Raw genomic sequence first — 15,421 nt, 5'->3', positions numbered from 1 at the left:
CAAGTCACTTGTAAAACTGAGTTTTGAACTCCTCAGCTAGAGTTATTGGTAATATAATTAATTCCAAGGTTATATTTCCTTTCTGCTGTATTTTGTTTTAATTAAAAGGAACTGTATAGTAAAAGATACCAGATATGTACTGAAGCCTTTCAAGTGCTTTAAGGTTTGCCTATTCTCTGTGGAGTTGCTTGTTCTTATGTGAATCTGCTCGCTCCCTCTGATGCACAGATCACAGGCTGGAATGAACTTTGTGCTGCTTCCAGTAGGGATTCCTCAGAGAACACCTATTTCCAGGCTGGCTGTCACTCTGCAGTGTACTTACTACAGGAACTGGGTTTATGTGCAGTTTTATGTTACTAAGCTGTTGAGTGAAACCATCTAGTTATCCAATGTCTTGTATTTCAGCTCAATATAGCATTCTTCACAGACTTGTGATGAATCCCAAACTGTGCTCCTGAGGAATGATTGATGTGTAGTACAAGCTAAAGGATGTCTTGTAGGATCAGTGAGATAAGCAGATTAATCTCTAGCCTGACCAAGCAAAACTTACTGAGACTGAACTGGTGAACTGAGGTTCACACCATGCTAGTACCAAGGCATTTGTTTCATAAGCTTGAATCATGCTGGTTTGCAGTATGCAATCTAAACTTATTTTCTCTACTGACTGAGGACCAGGGGCAACTAGTAGCCACAAAGTATATCAGGATTTTTCTCAACAGTACGGTTGTGATTATATTGGTATGGGCTGACAATTGGACTAGATAACTTTAAAGGTTTCTTCAACTTGATTCAGTGATTCTGTGTGGTATCTCTGGTGCCAGACTACCCTGTTCTAAGGTGCCTTATTTGGCCTGTATGTTTTACAAGATGAATGAACAGCAAACTGCTTCTAGAACATTAGAACCTTTATGAAATGTCCTACTGTTTGCTTTAATCAAAGAGATCAGGAGGGGAAAAAAACAAGAAAAAGAAATCTGAATTTCAAAATTGTTTTACATTTTAGTCATATTCTAAAGTTCTGTGGAAACTCAACATAGTGAAAACAAACTATTTAAGCTCCCTTAGAAAAAAAATAAAAAATAAAAACCTCCAGTGTCTGGTTTCTAGAATTCAGACATCTTCTTGCTTTACTCTCTGCTTTTGATTCCTAAATAGGGTTTAGGTATCCATATCAAATCTTCTGTTTAGATGAGTGGTTTATTTCTATCATGACAGTACAGGAAGGTAGTAAATGATGGAAGTGCTCCAAGTGCCCTAATCCTGCATTCAGGGGTCACTTATCATGGGGACACTACTATTAATGTGGATTCCTGGTAAGTAGTAATGGACATTTTATCAGTTTCCAAAAGCATTTGAGCATACCATATGAGTAAATGAATATTTTCACGTTTTAAACACTTATTAAGATCGTGCTCAGAAATTACAAGACCTAATTAACTGTTTATCTCTGAACTAGAATATACTCCTATAATGAAGAATCCTTTACTGAGTAAATCCATATGTTTTTATAATTATATTGGGTATCCATTAGCCTGAAAGGTGATCTTGACTGTGGTTACTCAAAAGCACTGAATATCTCTTCCCATATCTGCACCTAAAATTCAGTCAGTACAACAGTACTTGCCTTCCCTATGACATTTACCTATAGATCTCTAGTTTTGTTTTCTAATTTGTGTTCTGTGCATTGTCACAATTCATAAACTACTTTGTATTAATCCAAGTGAAGATTGCAGAAAAGGTCTAGCTAGAAATTTCTCTCCAGGCATATAATACATATACAAATACCACTTTGCTATTCATTTGGAATGCCTTCCTCTTGAACAAGTAAGTGGGCTGGGGCACTATTGCACCTCAAATTATACTGCTGTCTCATATAAAATTAGTTAATTTACATTTTTTAAGCTGCAAGGGTCAAAAATCCTTGTTTGAATGTCAAGCTTCACCCAAGACACATAAAAAAATTTAAATTGTTTTGGTAACTTCAGATTCAGAATTAAAAAAAAAAAAAGGTAAAGGCAGTGTTTCAACATCAGGTGACCCATTAAGGGTTTTTTGGGTAATTTTTGGTGTGAATTGTTGGTTTTTATTCTTTGTCCTTAGGTATGTCCTATTTGCTATGCTAGGAACTGACTACCTGCTGTAAAACCTGGCATGCATTTGGCTTCATCCTTGGAAGTGCTTTTGTAAAAGCTGTGCTTCTGAGAATGGTTGGAATGAACTGCTCAGCCAGGAATGATGATTTGCCCAGCATAGTGATATACTCACAAGAAAAGCTTCTTTTGTGTTTAAGGGATGCAGATTAACACAGATAGGAATTTGTAGTAAGCCATCTAATACCAGTTTCCAATTACTTACTTAAACATTTATCATATGAAAATGCAACACACTTAGAATAGTCAAAATAAAACAGTGTAAGGTAGCTGCTCTGTCAGAAGGCTGGATATAATTATGGACTTTTGGATTCTGCACATTTCAATTTCAGTCCTACAAAGTTACTGTATCTTTCTCTATATGTGCCCTCTTCATTCATTGTAACTTCACTAGGTACAAAAGACATTTATCTCCCCTTGAATATTCAAACAGCCTGGCTCTACTCAAGACAAAACAGGTACTCTCTGTTTTATATGTGATTGCTTGACCACAAGTAAACAGATTTTAGTGCACTTAATATTTGTACCTCAGTGTTCTGAAATGTCCATATTCTTTTAAAAAATATGTTTTGAATGGTATAATCTCATTGTGCAATAGTGATTACTGAAACCCTTCAGGATTGCTTAATATCCATGTGCGTCTTTCACCACTGAAGTTTTCTGAGGCTAAAGCTTGTTAGTGAGTGTAAATGTTTGTTAATGAGATTAACTTACAAATAAATTTACTAGAAAATGCTTCTTAAACCATTGCCTCCTAAACAAAGCTCTTAAAATATCAGCATGAGTGGAGGAGGGCCACAAGGATCCATCTTGAATAAGGAAGCTGCCAAACATCTGCTATGCCAGTATTCTGGTTTATGATGCTAAGCCATAAACAAAGGACTCTTGGCCACGATTTGTGATAATCACTGGCTAGAGCTACCTGCCAGAAATTATGCCTTCAGAAATCCAATTACATGAGTGAAGATAAGAATCCATGGTCAGGGCAGTTTCCAGCATAGGAAAGGTTTTTTTCAATTTTTATGGCTTTTACCAATAAAAATTTTTCATGAAAAATCATAAGTAAACAGCTTTGTGATGGATTGTACCAGTGTGGCTCTATCTGTAATAATAATACTGGGAATCCTGTAGTAAGACCTCAGTTCAGTAGAAGATGGAGATTTCTTCTCACAGGACAGAACATGTTGTTGCTTCATCACTTTGCACTGGGAAGAGAACTCTGGAGGAGAGTTTTTTTTTTAGCAGGACTGCATGTAGTTTCACACTCGAGGATTTTTCTAGTGATGTTTTACACATATTTTTTGAGCTAGATTCAAGATTGAGTAGGTTGAAATAATTAGTGAGATTGTGAATTACCTTTATGCTTAGTTTCTCAAAGAGAGGTTTTTTGCTAGTCTTTCCCAGACATATCCTGATCCCTGAAGCAGAGAAGTACATACAAAAGAAATGTTCTATATTAATGTTGCTTGGTAACCTACTTGCTGGGCTAGAAATCATAGTAATCATAGTAAAATCTTTGTGGCATCTTAGTTTTCTGACCCTTAATAGCTGATGTACTACTTAAAAAAAAAAAAAAATTATAGTTCAACTTCTAATTTCATACACCAAAAAGCATTTGTCTTCTCTTAAGCTTTGAGACCTCTCCTCTTGAGAGGGGCAGAGGAGCAAGAAAATTAGATAATTGCTTTAAACAGAGTAATTAAATTCAGAGGCGAAGTTTAATATTTATTTTCATCTCATTCTGAGTGCACAAGCTCTCCCAAAAATGAAGAAATGATGCTTTAGGCAACAGGTCAGGGATGAAAAATACAAATCAAAATTCACTCACTGATTTAAAGTGATTAATTTATCTAGTTTTGTGATGTTTCAGTAAATGTTATCATTGCTTTATTAATGCATTTAGATTTTTTTTCAGATCTAATATATTAATATACTATTTTTGAACAATAAATACTTAATATGCAAATGTTATACAGATTAAATACTCTCCCCATTTTACAATTGTTATTGAGTACAAGTGTTGTAAGGGAGTGAATTTTTTCTGAATCTTAGATCAATTGATTAATCTGGGAGGGAAAAAAAAAAAAAAGTAAATGCAATGGCAAAGGGCAGTGATTTTGCACAGATGAGACTTGGGATGGTATTGGGCCTGTAGGATGTTTTCTATGATCATGTGAATCTGTGTGACCATAACTGTAGTTTCAAATCTCATTGTAAAATAAGACCTAGCATTTTAGAAAAAAAAAAAATTATTGGTAAAATGTGGTGGAAGTCATCCAGGAAAAAAAAAACAACCAAAAAATTTTATAATGTTACCTTTACAAGCACTTTAATAACTCCTACCCTTATGAAAGCTGGATATCCAACGGATGTTTTTCATTGTATTAACAATCTAAATATTTTAAAATTAAATTACAACTGTCTCAAGTGTTTATGTAATGATATTTAAGAGAATTAAATTATCTATTTGGAAAAAGACAAAACTTCTTTCTAAGTTTATTTTGGGATTGCATCAGCTTTCAGTTATGCCACAGCTTTTTATAGCTTGATAGTGCTAATGATCTCATTCTCTTAACCTGATAATAAAAATAATGGAATACCTTGATTAACTTGAATGGCAGCTCATATTTGATATGGTGGTTATAATTAACCACACTGCAACAAGTTGCTACCCTGGGCTTTGTCTTACCTTATACAACCAAATAACTAGAATAAGATGATGATCTGATTAAAAACAAACAAAAAAATTAATTGGAGAGTGTCATAATAGGGCTGTGTATCATTTCTTTGGAAAGAAATCTGCCTTCTTTGTTTTTGAGAACACTTAAAAATGAGTGAGACCAATCCAATGCAGACAGCATGGCCAAAAATACCATCAGTATTTTCACATCTCTCTACAGACCATATATAGTGCAAGCAGGAGAAGTGTTGCTGCTTTCAAGGATATCAGAACTCCCCTGAGAGGGAAAAGATTGGACAGATGTTTCTGTAAAGGCAAATTTTAAAGTGAGTAGACTGAGATGTGGATAACTCCTTTAAAGTAGATAAATAGTATTAGAGTTCTTAGAGGTCCTTTCTCTTTGGCTGCCTTTAGCTCAGTTTGACATAGGTGGGGAAATGTAAGTGTGCTCTTACCAGTTCTTCTGGTCGACTGCTTGCTCTGACGTCTGTTCCCTCCTGCTTCATGCCCCAGCCCAACCAAAACAAACAGGCAAGACTTGTCAGATTGGTAAGATTCCTGCTTATGTTTCTGTTTTTGTTGCAAGCTTTGAAATGCTGGAAATGTAAGTGTGTGACTATAAATTTATACGGTTTATTATGGTGGCACCAAATTCTCATTAAAATAGACAAGACACTATGAGAAGATATTGTTATGGCTAAGCTTCTTTTGAAAATTTCTTTCTGCACCTAAATTTCCTTTTTACCATCAGCTCACTGCAGGATGATGCCATTAAGAAGTGCAGACTCTCCAATACCTTCTAGTAACTAGCAGAACAAATCTTAACTGCATCATCAGCTGTTTAACTACAGTGTGAGTGTCCTTACAGTGATATGTAAATCAGCATGAAATTATGAAAGACAAGTATGATGGTATCCTTTAGAGTATCTGGAAAACTTACAGGGAAGTGTAAAAGGAGACACTGATTACTCTTGATAAAAGAGGAAAAATGTGATATTTTAATGATAAACATGAGTTAATACAATTCTGAAGTGTGTGAAACTTGAGGCTACTAAAACTAGAGCAAGACTTGCAGATATTCAGAATAGGTTCTTTTGAGTTCAGCATATCAAACACTGACTTCTCATCATACAGTTTTCTATACACTGAGCTAGCTACTTATACAGTTAGGGCTCCTACCCACCACTTAACCAAATGTTAGTGCTAATTCTGGCATCTCCTGTAGGTGGGAGCCCAGGCAGTAGAAGAGGCTGAGTTGTTTTGCAGCTCTCTTCTAAAGTATGCTCTTAGCAAGCCAGTCTTTCAGCAGACTATATATAAATTAAGCTGATGAGTCTCAGAAATGTACATATCACTCTGTTTATAGACCTTCAATGAATGCTAATTCATTGACAAAGTGTGAAAGTGTCACTTTTTAGCTAAAAAGACTAGGTGTCAGCTCATTCTTTTGGAATGTACAGTATGTGATTATATAACTTCCTGAACTGATGACATCACTGATGACCAATCAAAAAAAACCTATTCTTCTGACTATGATTTCTATTTGTATTAGTCTAAATACCAAAGATGAGCCTAATATTTAGCTTAGCATTTTTTGGGTAGAATTATAAACAAAGACTGCTTTAATGTTTTTGAATATGTCTGATTCTGGCAACTAAAAATGCTATAATGTTTTGAAAATAAGTTCTGACTACACTGGGCTTTTGGGAGGAAAAGGTAGGAAACTGTTTAAAGAAGTAGCTATTCCCTAGAGTCTGAGTGCTTGAAAACAGGGACAAGTTTTAGCTCAGCTGATGTAATGGACACATATTCCTCAGGATGTGGCTACTAATGAATGCATGTTTTTCATAAGTAGCTAGTGTTCTAAAATAACCCCAAGCTACAGCAAGTGATAAGAAAATAAAAATAAATTATTCAGTTAAGTTAGCCCTTCAGAAGGCTGGAATTTTACTTTAGACTTCAGCTTCCTGGAAACTCCTTATGGTTATCACTAGTTTTAATGCTACTGTCATTTAAACACTAGAACTTTGCATTTGTTCAGACTACAGTAAGAGATATGGAGTTCCTTACAAAGAAGGCATACAGTATCTCTCAGATTTAATTTCCTAATTATAGAATGCCTGTTGTAGTCCTAAAGACAAGAAACAAGCTCTGACTATTTTCCAGCTTTTGGTAGAAGTGTTGGAAGGGCAGCTAGGTGCTGCACTCCCACAAGTTTTTTGGCTCTTAGCAGTGTTTTCAAAGCCTATACCTTACTGAAGTGTAAATCTTCAATTTCACAAAGCAGATGCTTGTAGGCAGGCTTGGTCACTGGGGCCCTGCTGGTGGTACCAAGGGCACAATTGTGTTATTGGAAGAATATGAAAGAGAGAGATGGGATGGGCTGTATCCATACTATGTACATTTTGTGCAGAGTCTGATGCTGGCTGTGCCTCTTCAGGAAATGGGGAGCAAAGAGCTCATGTTGGGAAATACAGTGACTTCTCTGGCCTTCCTATGAGTGCATCTGAGTGAAAAGATTTATTTCTTTCCAGCATAATTTATCTTATATTTTGGTGTGAGATCTTTTTCCTGTCATTTATCTGTCCTTAGGGACAGGATATGGCTAACCCATGGACAACAAACCATTTTGATGTGACTTTATCCAAAACAATTTCCATGCTTCAGGGTACTCATGAAAGCTCCCTGATAATTCAGTGCAATTGCCTAGAGCATCCCCTGGCAAAGGCAGTTAACTCTCTTGTAAACTTGTTTTCAAATACTGCACAGGAGAGAAGTGCAAGTTCTCTGTTTTTTGAAAATTGTCTTGCATCAGATGGAACAGTAGGCTGAGTTTTATTTGGAGCCTGGGAATACACATACACCCACTCAGTACTCCCCTGAAAGGTGTTAACTGTGCAGAATTAGAATAACTGCTCAGTTCAGGGTTGTTATCAGTAATTCCATTGTAGCTCCTAATTACAACTAACAGTTTTATCAAGAGCTATGAAAGTTCCCACAGCTACTCTTGTTGAACAGAGTTCACATTTATATTACCCTAGGAACACAAATCCTGATACCTTTTGGAAATATCTAGATCTTGGAATTTATTTTTAATACTTTCATCAGATAAGACAGTCAGTGTAAATTCTATCACTTCACCTATTTCTGCTACTAGCTCTGATTAATAAAGGTATTTAAAATGTAAAGGCAAATACGAAAAATGAGATAAGAATCCTGAAAATCATGACACAATTTTTTTTCTCATGCTACCTTATAGTGACACACATGTATATTCACTAATTCATTTACCAACTGTAGGTACACTGGAAAATAAATGTCTGTGAAGCAGTAAAAGAGTGTGCTGCTTAAAATGTACAGATGTGATTTCTGCATGCTCTACTGGGGTTCCTTGGAACTTTTAAAAAATAGTTTTATTACTTATCAGGAAATCAAATTACTAGAACTTAAGGAATTTAATGAAAAATTTAGGAAAGCAAAAAGAAACCAAAACAAAAAGTCCAAACCAAACCTGTCTGATTAATTTACCAAGGTATACACTTTAAATATTTTGCAGCTTGAAGTTTTTATTATGGTAGGAAAACTTAGTTAAAGGACCTGATAACAATGCACAGCTTTGGAATCTTTTTTTAAAAATTAATTTTCCACTCAAATCTCTGCCTGAATTCTAAATCTGATAGAAGGAAGTCTTCAGCTTTATACAGCGAACCTCTGCCTTCCTCAGCATTGGAAACTGCTTTTCTCATAGTGAAATAAAAGTCACCATACTATAACTTTGAATATTCTCTATGCTGTGAATCATGCTTTTCAGATCCTTTTAGTAACAAAGAATTCTTTTTCTTTCAATAAAAATAATTGGTTCCACCTACGTTTTTTTCTTTGGGGACTCCATGATTACTGTCAGAGCAGAAACATCAAGTGTACTTAAATACTTTTTTAAAAAAACTCTCTTAATAATTAGCTGTTAGTAAAGTTCCAGTGCAGAAGCACTGAAAACAATTGGCTATGAAATATGTTTTTCATTGCAAGCTACAAAACTATACTGAATGGATGAAACTGAATTTTTTGTTTTTTGATGTGTTGTAAGACTGACTCACTGCCACTTCTTTTCTTGATACTATAGGTCTTACAAGGAGTTGTCTGACAAGAAAGTGTGTAAACTGACAACTGAGATTTGCCCTTATTCAAATCCTGTGACTCATTCCATAGGCAATAAAATTTCCATTGTTCTTGAATTTAGCTTTCTAATGTATTTGCATCCTTCATCATTCAGAGTACTAATTATGAAGTCTTATTTTTCTAGTTGTGTATTAAGTGTAACAAGTTGTGTGTATGTTATTTTCACTGAGGATACTACGTGTTGAGGGACAGTTCAACTTTCACCACTCTCTCTTTATTCTTACAGAGACATGGCCACTCTGCACCAAAAAGATTACATGATGTTTTTTAAAAGCATTTTCTGAATTCTTGTAGCTTGTTTCCCATGGTTGTAACTAGATCTTTAAATTTGTAAATAATTCTGGATGAACTCAGACAAATGACATAAGCTTATATGTCAGCATAGCTGTTCTGTAAAAGCACATTAACCTGATGATCTAGTCTGGCCTGGACCAATTCAGTAGATTAGGATTTAATAAGTGGGAAGAGAATAATAAATCTGGGTAGGAAATGTGCATCCTGAGCTCTAGACTGCATTCTTCAAGAGTGGCTCTGGCTGTGGCCCTCAACCTTTGGGGCTTTCCTGGCCTAACAGTAAATGGCCTGGAACTGTAAAGCTGTGGTTCAGGTCCTAAAGCTGTGAAACGGCAAAGGTACTGTTAACTTGGCAATTACCTCTGCCTTTGCAGGGAAAAAGTGGCAGTGTGATATTGTCATGTGATTTGGTGCTGCCATTGACAGAAGACTCAGTATTTGGGATTGGACCTGGCTGCCAAATCTGGGGTGAGCAGTTACTGTATGATGCCTCTCTCCTTCTCCCGACTGGAATGCTGACAAAAAAATAAATGTTTTGTGTTTTCTGTGTGTGGATAAAGGATTTGAATTTAGTGTGAGGATTTGTAGTGTGAGGATTTGCACAGTGGAATTGGAGCTAGGTTTGCACCTTACAGTCAGATGAGCAAATGCAAGTTGGTTATGTGCTCCTAGGTGGGAAATGGAATTCTGTTTCATTTTGGACTGGTACACTAGAAATACCAGTTCTGTCTCCCCACACATTTTTAAAACTCTGGGCTCTTGTTTCACTTACAAGCTTGAACATTTCCTCAATTTTAACCCTGGCCAATGAAAAAAAGCCCAGCTTGGTACTCATAAATGTAATAGTGTATTCAGAGTTTCTCTATTTAAAATATATGCCACTGGAAAAGGTGATAAGTCATTAAGTTTTCTGATAACTCATTATAAAGGAGGAATGTATTAGCAATTCTTCCTCACACCAAAAGGCAACAAAATTTCTGTTCCTGACTATTTCCTGTAGTCATGCTGAATATAAATTCAAGTTTATTGACTGTATATCAAAGGTTTCAAGTGGAAAATTAAAATTCAAAAAGCTGCCACTGGAAGCAATGATGGGTTTAGGGGAAAGCAACTGGGCCAATTGATTAAGGCCTTGACCAGGACTAAAGGCAGTGACACTGCAAATTATGTATCTCACCATGTGGACTGATGGAGGAACCTAAGGCTGGCACTGGTGTGATGTCAGATCACAAGGTATCCCTGGGAAGCTGGAGAGAAAAATGATGAAAAAAAGCAGGAGGTGAAATTTCTTGATGCTGCAGTGATTGGCCCATTAGATGATTTAGAGTGATTAGCTTATTTAGATTTAGCTTGTCTATGCTGCTTACCTACCTCAAAAGCAGCAGTATTTTTGCCTTTGAAGAGCTTCTTCCTTGTACTAACAATTCAGATGTTCTTCAGCTTCAAGCATTTTGAAGTCACTGAAAATCTTTAGCTGTAGAAAAGTTGAGATGTTTTAATATTAGCTAGCTAAACACAAAAAAGTTTGAATTAATTTTAAAATTGAGGTCCAGACACTAATAGCTATAAGTATCTTGTAGATACATAGATTTTTGCATCTAGTGAAACCCTTACATAGGACTGGTAAATTATTACTAAGATTAACCTGACTCTGGTGAATTGCATGAAGAACAGCTGGCTTTACAATTCCAGAGATGTTACTGAAACTTGCACCCTTATCCTGATTGTTGTTTCTCAATTTTAAGTCAGGCTTTTCTATTAATTTTCGGCACAGAAACATCTTTCTATTTCTAAATAAAAGATTAGCTATTCAGAAAGGATACCAGAATTTTCATATTTCTTGTCTGGTTTTGTCACTCCTTGAGGAGAGAAGACATAGTAACATTCTCCTTGTTCAGATAGATTCAGTAGAAACCAGATGAAAACATGACATTTGCAAGGAGTTATAGGTAAGGTTATAGGCCTGTCACAGAACAGTAGAGTCATGCTGAACCACTGCCCTGTAGTCAGTCAGAAAGATTTGTTAACCTTTCTGCTTTAAAGCTTTAGTGTTGTTGCACTGGAATTAAAAGTAGTTACTCAGCCTGATAAGCATGAGAGTCCTGTGGCTTACACTCAGCAAAGTGCTGTCAGCTAAAGGTGGCCAGTTATAAATTAAAAGCATGATAGAGTTTTTTCATTTTGCTTGTTGCAGTTATTGACACTTGTGCTTCAAAATGGTTTTGGATTGATTCACAAATATCTTTGTGTCTCTGCTGAGGAGAACTGAGAAGTTTTGTTGTTTCTCTTGGGGAGTATCATGTTGCAAACTACTGCTTACTAACTTCTGCAAAACCAGGAGCCAGGGCTCAGTGTGCTCTGTGAAACTTGAACACAATCCTGCAGTGTACTTGGGCAAGAAAGGAAGGGGAGCTGACAACTGCTATGCACCAGCACTACTAGTCTGCATAACTATTTTTCTCCCTGTTTTGCTAGTCTAAACTCTTACTAATTAAAACTACCATTATCAGGAGGGCCTAAGTGATCGATTTCTTTATCAAAATTCATTTTTAGAAAAATTACCCTGAAACAACTGAGGAAATCAGAAATTTTCCCCAGAACTGCTGCTTTGGCATGAAATTTTGTAGTGTAACTTAAAGAATTTCAGAGAATGGAAATGCCCAGCTGGGTGTTGTATTCCCCTGGACATGGCATTCCTCAGCATCAAGAAGAGTGGTGGTGTCAGGATTCTCCACTGCAGTCTCTCAGTGCTGTTTGACTGAATGTATGTACGTGGGGGCAAAAGGTGGAGCTGATGGCATTTAAACTGGCTGCTCCAGAACTGCATATAACACAATAAATGAACTCTGTATACTAAAAAAAAAAAAAAAAAGTTTATACATAACCTTAATTGCAGACTGGTAACCACTGCAAAGCAAGGGCTTTTTGCTATTGCAATGTTTATCTTCAAAATTGCATACAGTGAAATCTCACTGAATTTGTTGCACTATTTCATGTAGAGATTTTGTTGGAAAAAGCTAACTTGTTAAGTAGGAGTACATGGGCATATGGATTTCTTCCATTCTCATGGTTCTGAGATTAAAATTGGAGGCAATGCTGCTTGGAAATGAGTTGCCTCATCCCTGTAAACTCCACCTTCTGAAAAGCCAGTAAGAGGATCCCAGTGGTGGAATTTTCATTTCACTTAATGCACAGTAAACTTCTCCAGGGACATACTAAATAACAAATCACTTTTTTTCTTGGAGCACTGAGTATCCTGATAACAAATGTTATCAAACAATATGTATCAGATCTCTGGTTAGATTTTTCAGCAACACTAATAATTATAAAATGGTATGATCATTTTCAACTTTTAGAGGGGTATTTCCCAAGACTCTGAGACAAAATTCCCTAATTTTTGAGGTACTGTGTATTTTTAAACTACCCAATCTAGTTTTTATTATCCAGATAGCTTGACATAGCTGTCTGTCTTACATCTTTTATATGCAATTTTTGTTCAAAATGGTGTTAATGCATCAAATAAATTAAATTACATATCCTGTAGAAACTGAAGACTTTCTGAGGGAGTTCAAAACCGAGTTAGAATTTTGTGATATAGTTGTTCTTTTTAGCTCTTCAAATGCTGAGAAGCTCATACTGCCAAGTCACCTATTAAGTGCTTGAACAGTAGCTTTTATCAACGTTTTTTCAGCATTACAGATATCTAGCATTACACTATCTAGTGCCTTACAATTTACCTATTTTAAAAAGACATCTGCTGTGCTGTGTTGCTGAATGTTGCCAAGTTTGATTGCTAGCCAAGGCCTGTTTGTCCTTTAGTCACTGACAAATTCGTGACTGTGTTCCAGAGATGTGACAGATAATCAGCTGCCTCACAGAGTTGGTAAAAGGTAACCCTGACCTTTCCTACAAATAATTAGTGTCAATTATAGTCCCCACCTACATCCTTTTCACCACTGCAGTGGAAAAAAAAGTCAGACCTTTTTCTTACTTTGTTCTAATAACAAAAGCAAATTTTAGCAATCCAGTGCCAGAATTTTCTGCAAAATTTGAATATTGAAATATATCAATCTGGGAAACTACTGTAGATTTTGTTTGGTTATGTATTCTACCTCTTGTAGGGATGTCAGGATACTGATTTCTAAAAAGATAAGGTACCTGAAAGAAATTCCAGATAAGGAACAAATCAGCTGAAGTGGTCTTGGGTAGATGTTTTTACCTGTTGATTATTGGCAGAACACTTGAAAATTATTATTACACCAAACCAAGTATTTGAAAATAGCACACTGAACTGATTTCATTTCACAGACACTAACTGTGTAGCTCTGAAGATCCCAAGAGTGCTGTTAGCACCCTTCTGAAACCTTGCTTCACACTGATCTTTCCATGACGTTCCCTTTTTACGATAAGTGAGAACGTCTGTGCGATCCTGCTCCTGAAAAGTCAGTCACAAAGGGTAGGAGTCTGGCACTTGTGTCCTGGAATTCCTTTGGCTCAGGTGTCCCTGGACATGTGTGACCATGAAATTGCATACAGCTATATTATGTGGCTAATTAACTTGAAATTGGATTTTGCTTCCCAAGTAGCTTTTATGTGACTGACAGTTCTGAAGTTGTGCTATATATCAGATGTAGCCTGATGTAGTATAGAAACACACAGCTCATAAGGCTTTTCTGCTATTGGTGCAAAAGCCATTTTTTGAGCATAGACAGCACTTAAATTACAAGTTTATGCTCTTTCATTTCTCAGAAATTATGATAAATGGAAGATTTGTATACAGGGGTCTGTTTACTCTTTCAGGTTAGTATTTGCTGTGAGAGACCAGTTAAGGCCTTGATCCAGCAGAATTATAGTTCCACGTTTATTACCAAGCATTTTTCCACTACTGCATATTATTTCTAGAACTGACATTGTCTTCCTTTGTCTTATCTCAGACAAAGACTTGTCTTCTTTGTCTTCTTTGTCTTCTTCTTCTTACACTCAAAAAGTGTAAATTCTCTTCTTTTCTTGTATTTTTCTGATGAAAAGGGTAATTATATCAATGCCATCAACTGCATGGCCAAGAAGCTATAAAAACATAAGCATTGCAAACCAATTGAGTCATCTGATTCAGCTTAGTGCAATGCATGTTTCTTCTTATCTACTTTATCCTGTCTTTCCTAAATGATATAGATCATTTATTCTGATTAATGAGGGAAATAACATTGGACACCACCTTTGACAGTGGGTGGTGAGTACCCAAGGCACAACTGCATTAACTGGTAGTGTATTGTTCATCCTGGTTTTAGCCTGCTAAACAGTTGGAAGATAAGCTGCCAAGTACCAGGGGTGTTTCACTGAGCTGTTTTTGTTCTTTCACTCTTATTCTGTTAGTATGGTAGTTTCACTGGATCTTGACTTCCTTAACAAATTATACTTCTTGTTATAAACTGAATAATTTCATCAGTCCAAACCTCAGATTATCAGTGGGTGGGCAGTATCTGCTTTTAATCTGCATGTGGTGCTGTCCTTTAAAATCCTCACCCTGTTTTTTCCCTGCTTTCAAATATATTAGTTGCTATGGAAACAACATCAGTGTTGTGAGATTCTAAATCTTGAATACATTTGAGTCTCTTGTTTTCTTTCCTCTTGTTTATATACAGTGGTTCTTTTCCTCCCACACTAAATCTGCATCTTGTTTCAGAAAGTGATGCTGAGCAAACTCTCCACTGCTTCTTCCTTAAAGTTAAATGCTAGGAGTCTGCAGTATCCAACCTTTCTTATATCAGAGATTCTGATACTATTTTTCATGTTTCTGCTGATCTGGCTCTAATTCTATCTGGAAAAATCAAAGATCTAAATATTTATGCAAGAGAGTAATAAATATCTATAGTAATTGAAAAACAAAAACTTAGACAATTGGTTTTTCTTGTATCACAGAATGGTTGAGGTTGGAAGGGCCCTCTGGAGATTATCTGGCTCAACCCCTCTGCTTTAGCAAGACCATCTAGAGTCAATTGTCCAGGATGATATCCAGAAGGCTTTTGAATATCTTTTGTAACAGAGATGCAACACCCACTGGCCAACCTGTGGCAGTGCTGTCACCCTCACATAAAAAAGTGTTTTCTGATGTTCAGAC

The 15,421-nt window shown here is 36.2% G+C and overlaps 1 protein-coding gene across 4 annotated transcripts in view; it reads left to right on the top strand.

Moving 5' to 3' along the window:
* SORBS2 (sorbin and SH3 domain containing 2) overlaps window positions 1-15,421 on the top strand; it is a 204,180-nt gene that overhangs the window by 36,108 nt on the left and 152,651 nt on the right. For 3 of the 4 annotated variants that reach the window (XM_056489219.1, XM_056489223.1, XM_056489224.1), the window contains exon 2: window positions 9,678-9,771. The exons of the other annotated variant lie outside the window; for it this stretch is intronic. The gene's annotated coding sequence lies outside the window, so the exon portion shown is untranslated. The remainder of the gene's footprint in view (window positions 1-9,677; window positions 9,772-15,421) is intronic. 4 annotated transcript variants of the gene reach the window in all.

This window comes from Oenanthe melanoleuca, chromosome 4, assembly GCF_029582105.1.
Source record: "Oenanthe melanoleuca isolate GR-GAL-2019-014 chromosome 4, OMel1.0, whole genome shotgun sequence".
Lineage (NCBI taxonomy): Eukaryota > Metazoa > Chordata > Aves > Passeriformes > Muscicapidae > Oenanthe > Oenanthe melanoleuca.
The sequence above is the reverse complement of the archived record's forward strand: the minus strand, read 5'-3'. Positions and strand labels throughout refer to the sequence as shown.